Genomic DNA, 12,459 nt, shown 5'->3' with positions numbered 1-12,459 from the left:
CCCCCTGCCCCTACCCAGCCCCCCCTCACTCAGCTACCCCCTTCTCCCCCTCCACCCGGGCTGCAGAGCCTGGGAGAACCGCGTGAGCCGCCTGGGGGCCGGGCCTGGCGAAAGACGCCCAGAACCCTGAGAGCCGGTTGGGGGAGGGGGAGACAATGCGGTAAAGATTGTTCACGCAGTACCGTTTCTTCCGGCCAGCCCCTCCAGGGTCATGCTACGGCCACAAAGTGTTCCATACCCCTCGGCTTGGGAACTGAACGAGGGCAGAGGTGGCACGAGGACGGACCGAAAAGGGGGGGATGGGAGGCCCGAGAACATCTAGCATACCACGCTGAAGAAGGGGCTGGGCGGTGGGGACTGGCTGGGTATATGGCGAGGACAGGGTTAATCGCGTGAGCTGCAGCCGCGTCGCTGAGTTTGACTCAGGACGCTTGTTTTGTTCCATTGTGAACCGTGGCCCCGCCGACGAGTGCCCGGATGATGACGTCACCGGTCTCCCCCTTTTCCGGGATTGTGGGGGGAGGGGCGGAGGAAAGATGAGATTTCAAGACCTAGCGCTGGGCGGTCGCTGCTGCGGTGCCTGGGGGTCCCGGCGGCTCAGCTGACCCGTGTCACGTGACACACGAACGGGCCAGGCCACCGGTGGCGGCAGCGGCGGCGCGATGTCCCGAGAGTTTGGCCACCTGCTCCGTGCCGATAGGGGGAAGGTGTGGCTATATCTCCGCGGAGGGAGGAGAGGGTGGGAGTGGAAGCCTTCTTCCCACCCTCTGAGGGAGGCGCTCTAAGAAACTCATTCACAGGATCCTGCAGCATCAGTACCCACAAGCATTTAGGCTTCCTCACATCCCGACCAACCACTCTTTGGCCATTGGAGCCCTTGAAATCGACCAGCAAAGACAAAGATTACGCAGTGCCACCGACAGCACAGCGACTGGGCAGCACTAAATGTGGCAAGATTAGCCTGTTGACAAATCATCAGCATGATTCTGTGTTAGAACCCGGAAGGAACTTATGAACCCATCCGCTATGTCATGGACTATATTCTCACATGTTTATAATCCAAAATGCAGGACCCATAGGGAAAAATTATCAAGCTAATCTCAAATAAGGAGTGCTTGGAACAATACTATACAGTCTACCTAAGCTACCCAAATGAAAAGAAAACAAATGCAATCCCTAATTTGCCAGATTTTCTTTTCTTGCCTGTGGACACTGATCGGATGCAAAATTGTAGTAAAATTCTATAAAACAAGATCTGTTATATTTTGCATAGGACAAGGGTTGGATTTAGTTATGCTATAAATATATTAATTTATAATAAAGAATAAATGAAATGGAATCCAAACCAATCTGGATGGCGGCCCATGTTACTGGTATCTTAAATTTTGAAGCCATTTCTCTATGTAACACTAAACTGTTTTTGCCACAGAAATTAATGGTGTACCAAAACATTCCATTCATAGCCCTAATCACTCTAAGCACGTGTTATCTTGCTTTTATAATTACATGCATAGTTTGCCTCCCAGGTAGCTTATGAGCTCCTAAAGAGTAGACACTTCACCCATATACACTGTAAAGTTTGCTAGCTTCATGGTGGTTTTCTTGAATCCTCAGAACCCTGTGAGGTAGCCAGAACATATATTGATGTCCTTGATTTTCTAGATAAGGAAACGGTAAATAATTTGTCTACAATCAACAGACAGGATTGGTAACTGTTGACCACAGGTATTTTAACCCTATCAAAAGTACCCTTTCAAAAAGCTGTCTGCTCTCACCAATTCTTTCAACATTATACCTGAGGGTCTAGCCAGGATAGGAAAAAGAAATGAAAGATATCCACATAAGAAAGGAACAATCAAACTTTCTTTATTTGCACATGACAAAATTGTATATATAGATAATCCTGGCTAATCCACTACAAAAAGTATTAGAGCTAATAAACGAGTTTAACAAGGTTGCAGGATGTAAAATCAATATTTAAAAATCAATAATATTTTTATCTAGCAAGAAACAATCTGAAATGGAAATTATGGCTCGCATAAAAAGAATAAAATACTTAGGAATAAATTCAACAAAAGCAGCACAAGGTTTGTACACTGAACAAAATATTGCTGAAAGAAATTAAAGAACAGAATAAATGGGAAAACACCCCAGGCTCAAGAATTAAAAGGCTTAATACTGCCAAAGTCAGTGGTGCAAACCGTAATTCCAGCTACTCCAGAGACTGAAGTACAGAGCAAAGTGGTACATGTCTATAATTCCATTGACTGGGGAGGCTGAGGTAGGAGGATCTCAAGTTAGAGGTCAGCTTCAGCAACTCAGCATAACTCTCAGCAACTAATCAAAACCCTGTCTTAAAATAAAGGACTGGGGGTGTAGCTTAGTGGTATAAAGTGCCTCTGGGTTCAATCCCTAGTCCAAAAAAACAAAAATATAATAAAAATTTTTGAAAAAGAGGCTGAGGCAGGAAGATAGTTTGAGGCCTGAACAACACAATGTCACGCTGTCTCAAAAAAAAAAAAAAGTGCAATCTCTATTAAAATCCTGGCGGGCTTTTTTTGCAGAATTTGACAAAATGATGACCCAAAATTATCTTTAAAATAAGAACAAAGTTGGAGAGCTCCTATTCCTGATTTCAAAAGTTACTGCAAAGCTACAGTAATCAAAATAGCACTGGCATAAGGACATGAATGTACACTAATGGAACAGAAAGGAGAATCCAAATATAACCCTTCAGTCAATTGATTATCATAGTGTTTTCCCAGCAATATATATGTTGCATATATATATGCAAAACAATGAAGTAGGATCATCACCTCACATTGCATGCAAAAATTAACTCAAAATGAACCAAACACCTAAACATAAGAGGTGAACTTATAAAACCCTTAGAAGAAAACAGGGGAAAAGCTTCATGACATTAGATGTGGTAATAATTTCACAAGTAAAATTATAATAATAACATAGGCAACAAAAAAAATAGATAAACTTGACTTCAACAAAATTTAAGACTTTTATACATCAAAAGACACTATCAAACTGGGCACCGTGGTGGGTGCCTATAGTCCCAGCTACTTAAGAGGCTGAAGCAAGTGATCCCCTGAGCCCAGAAGTTTGAGCTAGCCTGGGCAACACAGTAAGATTCTGTCTCAAACCAAACAATACCAACAACAAAAACAGATACTACATCACACTACAGAAATATATTTAATTGCTATGTGTCAATTAAAAAATCAAAAATATTTTTTAGAAAGAAAATGTAACCTACAGAATGGGAGAAAATATTTGTGAATCATATCTGAGAAGAGATTAATAATACCTTTATTTAAAAAGAGGCAAATGATTCAAATAGATATTTCTCCAAAGATATACAAACAGACTATAGGCACAGGAAAATATGTTTAACATCACTCTCATTAGAAAAATTCAAATCAGCAGGCTGGGGATATAGCTCAGTTGGTAGAGTGCTTGCCTCACACACACAAGGCCCTGGGTTCAATCCTCAGCACCACAGAAGAAAAGAAAAATTCAAATCAGCAAGGTACAGTGAGTGACACATGCCTGTAATCCTCAGGAGGCTGAGGCAGGAGGATCTCAAGTTGGAGGCCAGCCTCAGCAACTTAGCAAGACCCTGGCTCAAAATAAAAAATAAAAATGGCTAAGGATGTAGCTCAGTGGTAGAGCACCCCTTGGTTCAATTCTCAGTACCAAAAAGAAAAAGAAAGAATAAAAACAAAAATTCAAATCAAACACCACAGTGAGTCACACCCATTAGAAAAGCTATTATCAAAAAAAAAAAAAAAAGGAAAATAACAAATGTTAGCCAGGATTTAGACAAACTGGAACCCTCTCTATATTGCTGGTGAGAATGCAAAATAGCTGCTAAGAAAAACAGTGGGACAGTTCCTCAAAAAGCTAAACATAAGTCACCATATGACCCAGCAATTCCACTCCTAGGTAGAGGTATATCCTAAAGAATTGAAAGTCATCTCAAATAGATTCTTATGCACTGACATTCATAGCAGCCTTATTCACAATAGCCAAAATGTGACAACAACTCAAACGTCCAACAAATGAAAGGATAAACAAAATTACACACACACACACACACACACATATATACACACACATACACATATACACACACACACACAATGAAATGTTATTCATCCTTAAAAAGGAAAGAAACTCTGACACACACTACAATATGAATGAACCATGGAAACATTATGTTAAGTAAAAGAAGTTCAAGGCCAGCCTCAGCAACTAAGCGAGACCCCGTCTCAAAAAATCAAAAGGGCTGGGGATGTGGCTCAGTGGTAAAGTGCCCCTGGGTTCAATTCCCAGAACGGAAAAACAACAGGTTGAGGATGTAGTTCAGGGGTGGAGTGTATGCATGTGTGAGGCCCTGGGTTCAACCTCCAGTACCTACCTCCCCCCCAAAAAAGAAGTTAAAAAAAAAAAAAAAGTCAAAAACTGGTGATTTCCTATGATGGAGTCTATAAATTAGACTCTTTCCAGCTGTCCAAGACTCAGTTCTCAAGTCAAACTCACCCACAAACTCCTTCTCAGGCCCTGTGGAGCTACCCAGGTGTTCTGCACCTGGCTCCAAGGTGTGGCCTCAGATACTGCCCCTTTTTGACACCTTCTGTTCAGTAAATGAGATAGGAAAATGAATAGTTCCAAACAAGTTCAATGCCACAGTGCAACTCAAATTAATGCATATAGTCCAGGTTTTCTTCCAACTTTCTTTTTGTTTCTTTTTCTAACACATGTCCTTTAGCTTTAAAACTGCCTTTTTTTTTTTTTTAACTTCCTGGTTCTGCCTCATTAGGGCAAAACTTTATTACATTTCCTTAAAAAATTTCCTGTTGCACTCTCTCCCCTCTTCCCCACCCCAGCACCAGAAATATTTGACAATTATACTCATTGTTTACTAGGATACATCTTAAAGAAAAGACAGAATTTCCTGGGCAAGTCGATAGTATTTATTACTTTCAGAGCCACAAATTTCAAAGTTTAAGTTCTAGAGGCAATGGGGGTCAATGCTTCATGCCTGTGGAAATACCTTCTAAACTAATATGGAAGACAAAAGAGGCTTCCTAATAAGCGCCCCAGAGAAGGTTTCGTGATTGAATAGAACGAGGAAAGTCCTCAACAAATGACAAATTATTATATAAAAATACAATAAGTGGGAGCTGGGGTTGTGGCTCAGTGATAGAGTGCTTGCCTAGCACGGGTGAGGCACTGGGTTCGATCCCCAGCACCACATAAAAAATAAACAAAATAAAGTTATAAATTTTTTTTTTTTTAAATACAGTAACTAGGACTCTAAATAGGTGGTCCCATTTTATCTTCCTTCTTGATAGCAGACAGAGGACAAGCTAGGGAGAGCAAGGGACAACATAAAAGCTCACAATTGCCAGCACACACCTGTAATCCCAGTGGTTGGAGAGGCTGAGGCAGGAGGATCTCCGAGTTGAAAGCCAGATTCAGCAATTTAGCAAGGCACTAAGCAACTCAGTGAGACCCTGTCTCTAAATAAAACACAAAATAGAGCTGGGGATGTGGCTCAGTGATAAAGCACCCCTGGGTTCAATCACTGATGCCAACCCCCCAAAAGAATAAAATAATCAAAAGCTCATAATTGATAATGTGCTATGTCATATGGATAGTTAATGGAATTTTAGACACCAGTGTCTACCAACATGGTTATCTATCTTGCTCTTTGGGAACCTCTCTGAAACTGATCTATTTCGAGACAAGGATTTGAATGCAGAGTCCTCCAAGGACACCAGGAGTAGGCCCAGCTTTGGATCACCCCTGTTTTGGGGATGCACAGACCTTTGAAGCAAAATTGCCCTATACCTAGCCACTGGAGGGAAACCAGGTACTTGATCTTAATCGTGGTACATCGGATTCAGTCACCATTGCCATTATAAGGAGAACATCAAAGACAAGCTTGTTAATGAGTGTTCCCATGTCAAAGAATATTTAAAATTACTAACTGCACAAAAGTCTTAAGAACTTGCAGCTCACATATGAAACTTGATAGTTGTCTCCAATTTGATAATAATTTTTAAAATGTACTTGATATTACTAACAAGTTGTAAAGCTGAACGTTTTCTAAATTATTAATCAAAAATTTTTTGATCAACCATGATTCTTTTTTTCTAGATTTTGTGATGTTTTAATTGGCAAGCTATTTAAAACTTGTCATTTGTGGTGATTTCTTCTCTCATTATAAATATTCCCCTCTGTCTGTACCTAATTTTGCATTTATAATTTTGAAATGTCTTCTTCTTCTTCTTTATTTTTTTCCCTTAAAAAAGGCTCCCAGAAAAAAAAGTAAACACTTTGAAGCTCATAAACAAGCGTCAGGCTTCACAAAGCCCAGATTTGGCCCTGTTAAGAGAGATAAGCGGGGGCTGGGGCTGTAGCTCAGTAGCAGAGCACTTGCCTAGCATGTGTGAGGCACTGGGTTTGATCCTCAGCACCACATAAAAATAAATAAAATAAAGGCATCCTGTCCATCTGCAACTACAAAAAATAAAAATAAAGAAATTTTAAAAAGAGATAAGGTAATAATAGTCAATAAATAATAATTAAAGGCCAAACCATGAAATTGCCAAGAGTGTCCCTAAAGAAAATGTATGTACATTTTCTGTTACTTTCTTTAAGTTAAAAATAGAACAAAAATCCCAAGTGACTTTAAAAAAAAAAATAACACAAAAAGAAAGAAATATATGTGATAAGTTGGAATCTTTTCTATCCTGATTTAAAAAAAGAAACCTTGAAAGGTCCACAGGGTGGACTATGAGGCCTCAGAGCCTGGGCATCCAACTGGATGGCTCTGCAGGAACCCCAAATAAGTGTCTAAAGGAAGGGCACAAGGGCAGAGGATCACTGAGAGCATATGCAGGGAAAAGGAGTCAGTTTTGGAGGCTGGAGGCTGGGCCTCCATAAGTGAGAAGCCCCAGAGAACACAGATACCCTGAAAAAAAGGACTCCATTCTTCCTGTCCCTGGGAAGTGACACCTTCCCTTAAGAATGAACACTCCCACTGTGACCTGTGTGTTAGGCTCATCTGGCGCTATTTAGCCAGCATGAGGTTATCATCAGAGACCAGTCATATGTGTGTATGAAAAAGTTGAAAAACGAGACTTGACAATGTTGGCTGAACCCCAGAGCTGACTCCAAGCCAAGCGGCTCTCTGGCATTTTCACCCCACCCCCAACAGGAAGCACCACTTAATATTTCACCAATGAGTCTATTAACTGGTGTTAAAGGTATATCTTCATTTCTTTCACCCTAGAGTTTTTGGATCTTTGGGACTTTCTTTAAAATCTGAAGGGTTCTATTTTATATATTTTATATAAACTACCACGGTTTACAAAATAATTTGATCCTTTTATTTTTATTCGTAAGCACAGTCTTGCTAATTTGGTCTAGGTTTCAAAAGTACATATTTTCGCAATTGGAAATATCCCCACCAGTATGTGGCATAGATTATGCCTCCCTCCTGATCCAATGCTTGTTTTAGTAAATGCCTTCACAGTAGTATAGCTCAGATCTGTCCACATATTAGTCTGATAGATATCCAAATTTTCCAGGTCTTACCTAGCTAAAATATAGACAGTAGAATCAACAAGCTTTTTTTTGGTACCAGGGATTGAACTCAGAGGCACTCAACCACTCAGCCACATCCCCAGCCCTATTTTGCATTTTATTTAGAAACAGGGTCTCACTGAGTTGCTTAGCACCTCACTTTTGGTGAGGCTGGCCTTGAATTTGTTATTCTCCTGCCTCAGCCTCCCGAGCCATTAGGATTACAGTCATGCGCCACCATGCCTGGATTTTCTCAATGTTTTTTTTTTTTTTTTTAAAGATATTTTTTAGTTGTCAATGGATGTTTTATTTTATTTATTTATATGTGGTGCTGAGGATTGAACCCAGGGCCTCACACATGCCAGGCAAGTGCTCTACCCCCTGAGCCACAGCTCCAGCCCCTCAATCATTTTTTAAAATATTTTTTTAGTTGTAGTTGGACATAATATGTTTATTTTACTTGCTTTTTTTTTTTTTTTTTAATGTGGTGCTGAGGGTCGAACCCAGCGCCTCGCAAGTGCTAGGCGAGCGCTCTACTGCTAAGACACAGCCCCAGCCCCTCTCAATCATTTTTACAATCTGAACTGCACTGCAGTCACCAGGATCAACCTCTTGGTAATTCAAGTCTGACACCGAGTCAAATTCTTGCTCCATTTTCTCTATGTCACTGTAGCCTGAAATCAGCTCCATCTTGCTTTCTGCTTAAGCACACATTCCCACTTCTTCTTGGCCAGCTTGAAGTTCTATAAAAAAGGCAAATTTTCAACCAACTCTTCCTTTTACTAGTTTCTTTATTCAAATCTGGAAATAGTATTACATGTCCTAGAAAAAAGTAAACACTTTGAAGCTCATAAACAAATATACTAATTTACTACCAATTCATGCACTATAGCATCATTAATTTAGATCTCACTAAATCAGAACATGATACTCTAGACAGCAATAGTCTTGAGTTTTATGCTTGGCCCATCATAAACGATAAAGGTGGGAAAAAAGGCATTATTCAAATCAACACGACAAACAAAAGAGACTTATTTACAATCTAGTCTCTTAATCTGTTTGTTTTGAACATTGTAGAAAAATCTGTTAAAATACTAAACTCCCAAATTATTCTTGGTAATTAAAATAGCTTCTCTAAAGCCTTTGCAATCAGCATAGTGATGACCTGAGGGCTCTATTTTACATAGAACTTTTTAGAATCAAGAGAGGCAGGGTCGGACTGGGGCTGGGGCTCAGTGGTAGAGTGCTTGCCTAGCACGTGTGAAGCACTGGGTTCCATCCTCAGCACCACATATAAATAAACAAATAAAATAAAGGTATTCTGTCCACATACAACTATGAAAAAAAAGTTTAGAAAAGGAAATATGCCCTTTAAAAAAAAAAAAAAGAGAGAGAGAGGCAGGGTCAAGGGTCCAAGTTAAAGATTCCCTCCTCTCCTCCCTGCCCCACTTCCAGACTACTAAAGTTTGAGATCTTACTTCCTTCAGGACTTTCAAGATAGAATTCATTCAGAGTGTGTGTGTGTGTGTGTGTGTGTGTGTGTGTGTGTGTGTGTTCACATACCATTATTTCTGTAAAGATATCCTGTAGTACAAAATTTTCACTAAAGATCTAATCAATTGGAATTGGTGAGATTTTTGGTGTTTGTTTATTTTTGTATTCTAACCACTGTATTTAAAAAAAAAAATTGGGGGGGAGGTTAGGAAGGGCAGCTGAATAGAATAGACAATATGATTGATGTATGTACATTCCATGTATGTATTATATGTCAAAATACATTCTGCTGTCATGTATGACTAAAAAAAAATTTGTACTTGTAGATGGAAAACATGCCTTTATTTTATTTTATTTTTTTTATGTGGGGCTAAGGATGGAACCCAGTGTTTCACACATGCTAGGCAAGCGCTTTGCCACTGAGCTACAGCCCCAGCCCCCTAACCATTATCTTTTTTTATTGCTAAAAACAGCAATTCTTTCTTGGCTCTTAAGTTTCTCCATCCATCCCCTTCTTTTAGATAAAACTGATTGCTTCTAAAAAAACAAAAATGTAAATGGTGATTTGCCAATGATCTAGCATTCATTTTTTCCCATCTTTACAATTTGGGACTAACTTCAGAACCTCTGACTTTTTTCGGGGGTTGACCTGGGTTGTGCAGCAGCCATTCGAACTCTGTTCTTGGGTTTGCCAACTCAAGCAGTTGTTTGCAGAAGGTGCCACTGTTTGTGGATCCACTACTCACTAACAGTTTACATAAGGACACAGGCAGCTTTTTCTGCTGGGTCAAGTCCTTCAACAAACATGGGACTGCATATTGAAATAGTGATGTATGATAGCTTTTAAACGTGTGCTGCAAATGGCAGCGGAACAGGTTGAATAATCAATAGAAACAGCCTGGACCAACCATCATTCTGTAAAAGGGCCTTCCCTTCAGTTTACCTAATCTGGACACCAGAGGCTTAAACCAAATAAAACTTGTATGTGTCATACACAAACAACATGATTATAATTATATTACAAAATATCAGACAAATAGGGGAGAAACTTTCCCTAATTCCATCACCAAAACCAATGACCACTGTCATTTTTGCATCTTTCCTTCCACATTCATTTGTATGAAGTCTTTTGGGAAAAAAAAAAATTATAGAAATAATGCAACCAAATTAAGGAAGTTTAAAAAATTGAGAAACAAAAATGTCTTCCATCATGCCAAAACATGATGGCTGTCATTTTGGTGTATTCTCTACTCATTATTTAAAATTGCATTTTTCTTGGGGCTGGAGATGTGGCTCAAGAGGTAGCGCGCTCACCTGGCATGCGTGCGGCCCGGGTTGGATCCTCAGCACCACATACAAACAAAGATGTTGTGTCCGCCGAAAACTAAAAAATAAAATATTTTAAAAATTCTAAAAAAAAAAAAAAATTGCATTTTTCTTGCCAGTTATGGTGGCTTACATCTATAATCCCAGCAACTCAGGAGGCTGAGGCAGGACAATTGCAAGTTCAGAGTCAGCCTCAGCAATTTAGTGAGGCCCTAAGCAACTTAGTGAGACCCTGTCTCAAAAATAAAAAAGGGGTTGAGGGTGTGGCTCAGTAGTAAAGTAGCCCTGAGTTCAATCCCTGATACCAAAAAATTACTTAATTAATTTAAAGATTACATTTCCTTCATTCTGAGGAAGAGTAGGTGTGCATACAAATTCCTTTTTCAAATAATCATGTATTCACTTCCTAGAACCTTCAGCAAATGTTAGTACAATCTTTATTCGCTACACCTCGCTTTTTTTTTTTTTTTTTTTTCACTTAAAATATACGGCAGACCATTCCATTTCAGGATATTTCAAGCTGACTTTTTATTTTTTTTAATCATTATTTTTTATCACCTAAGTATTTCACTAGGTACATGTTCCACAACTTGGATAGCCAATCTTTTACTGATGCATATTTGGAATGTTTTAATCTTTTGCTATTGTAAGAAAATGCTGACTTCCAGCTTCCGGTGTGATATGTAAGTCATCACTCTCAACATCACAGTGACAAAAAAACTGAACAACCACTCCTCTTAGATTGATGAGAAAACCGAGGTTACAGTGCTGCTACTCCCCCAAATTGGAGAACACAAGTGAATATAGGAAATCACAGTTGACTAGAGCTTTAGAACACAAAAGCCTGCAGCTGGCCCCAGAACCAGAACTTAAAACCCTAACTGACCAACTACAGGACAGTAATGTGAATAAGTCACAGAGAGAAAAACTCAGTTTGAGAGTGGTCCCACAATTTTGTGCATCTGACCTCCTGGAATCTATCAGATTCCCAGGGTCTATGTGTAGGTATGAGAGAACATCCTGCTTCTCTATAGGGGGAGAGGAAAAGTAACCATTTTGAAATATGCCTAGAGTGTTCTGTTCTCCTTAACAAAAATGTTGTCAGGAAGAGAAGCTATGTGACCATGTGCCTAGCCACTTCCAGTATCATCAGTCTAATCATCACTAGAGCCTTCCAGATAGGAAGGAAATAGCAACTCCAGCCTCCACTAGCCTTCCAGTCTCACCTAAAGAGGGAGCAGGGAGGGTGAGAAGTGCATATGAAGGTCACAGCCCACCTAGCAGCACAGGCTGGCTAAAAGACCTAATTCACAGGACTATAAAAATCCTCCCCCTCCCCAACACACTACCACCAACCACATCACTCAAGGTCTATCTGCCATAGTTCCTTTTAGCCAGCACATGTATCCAAGAAGGTACAGAACAATTCAAAAGTTGTAACTTCTGTGTAATGGGAATACCAGAAAGAAAGGAACAAAAGAAATATTTGATATAATAATGGCTGAGAATTTCCCAGTATTTTTACAATGTTATTGTCTTTTTATTTCACATTTATTTTATTCATTCATTCATTCATTCATTCATTCGGTGCTGAGGATCGAACCCAATGCCTTTCAACAAAAAATGAAAAGGCATACTAAAAAATAAAAACATGGTGTGAAGACACAGAGTAAGCAACAGAACTAGGCTCAGATATGGCAGAGATGTTGGAATTATCAGACTAGGAATTGAAGAGAATTCTGACTGGGCTGGGGATGTAGCTCAGTGGTGGAGGGCTTGCCTAGCATGAACCAGGGCTTGGGTTCAATCCCCGGCACCACAAAACCAAAACAATCATGATGAGCACCCTAAGGGATCTGGTGAAAAAGTGGATAACATGCACGACTGCCGCAGTCTGGCTGGGCACAATCAGGAGCCACTTGTCAAAAGAAACTAACTTTATTTTTAGAACCACACACGCCAAACAAAACAGCTCCTCAGGAAAAACCCTCAGAGCCCCAACTGCCACTACCAGCTTCCCACAAGCCTCTC

The sequence above is a fragment of the Marmota marmota genome, unplaced genomic scaffold, assembly GCF_001458135.2.
Source record: "Marmota marmota marmota unplaced genomic scaffold, marMar, whole genome shotgun sequence".
Lineage (NCBI taxonomy): Eukaryota > Metazoa > Chordata > Mammalia > Rodentia > Sciuridae > Marmota > Marmota marmota.
Note: the sequence above shows the minus strand (reverse complement) of the source record.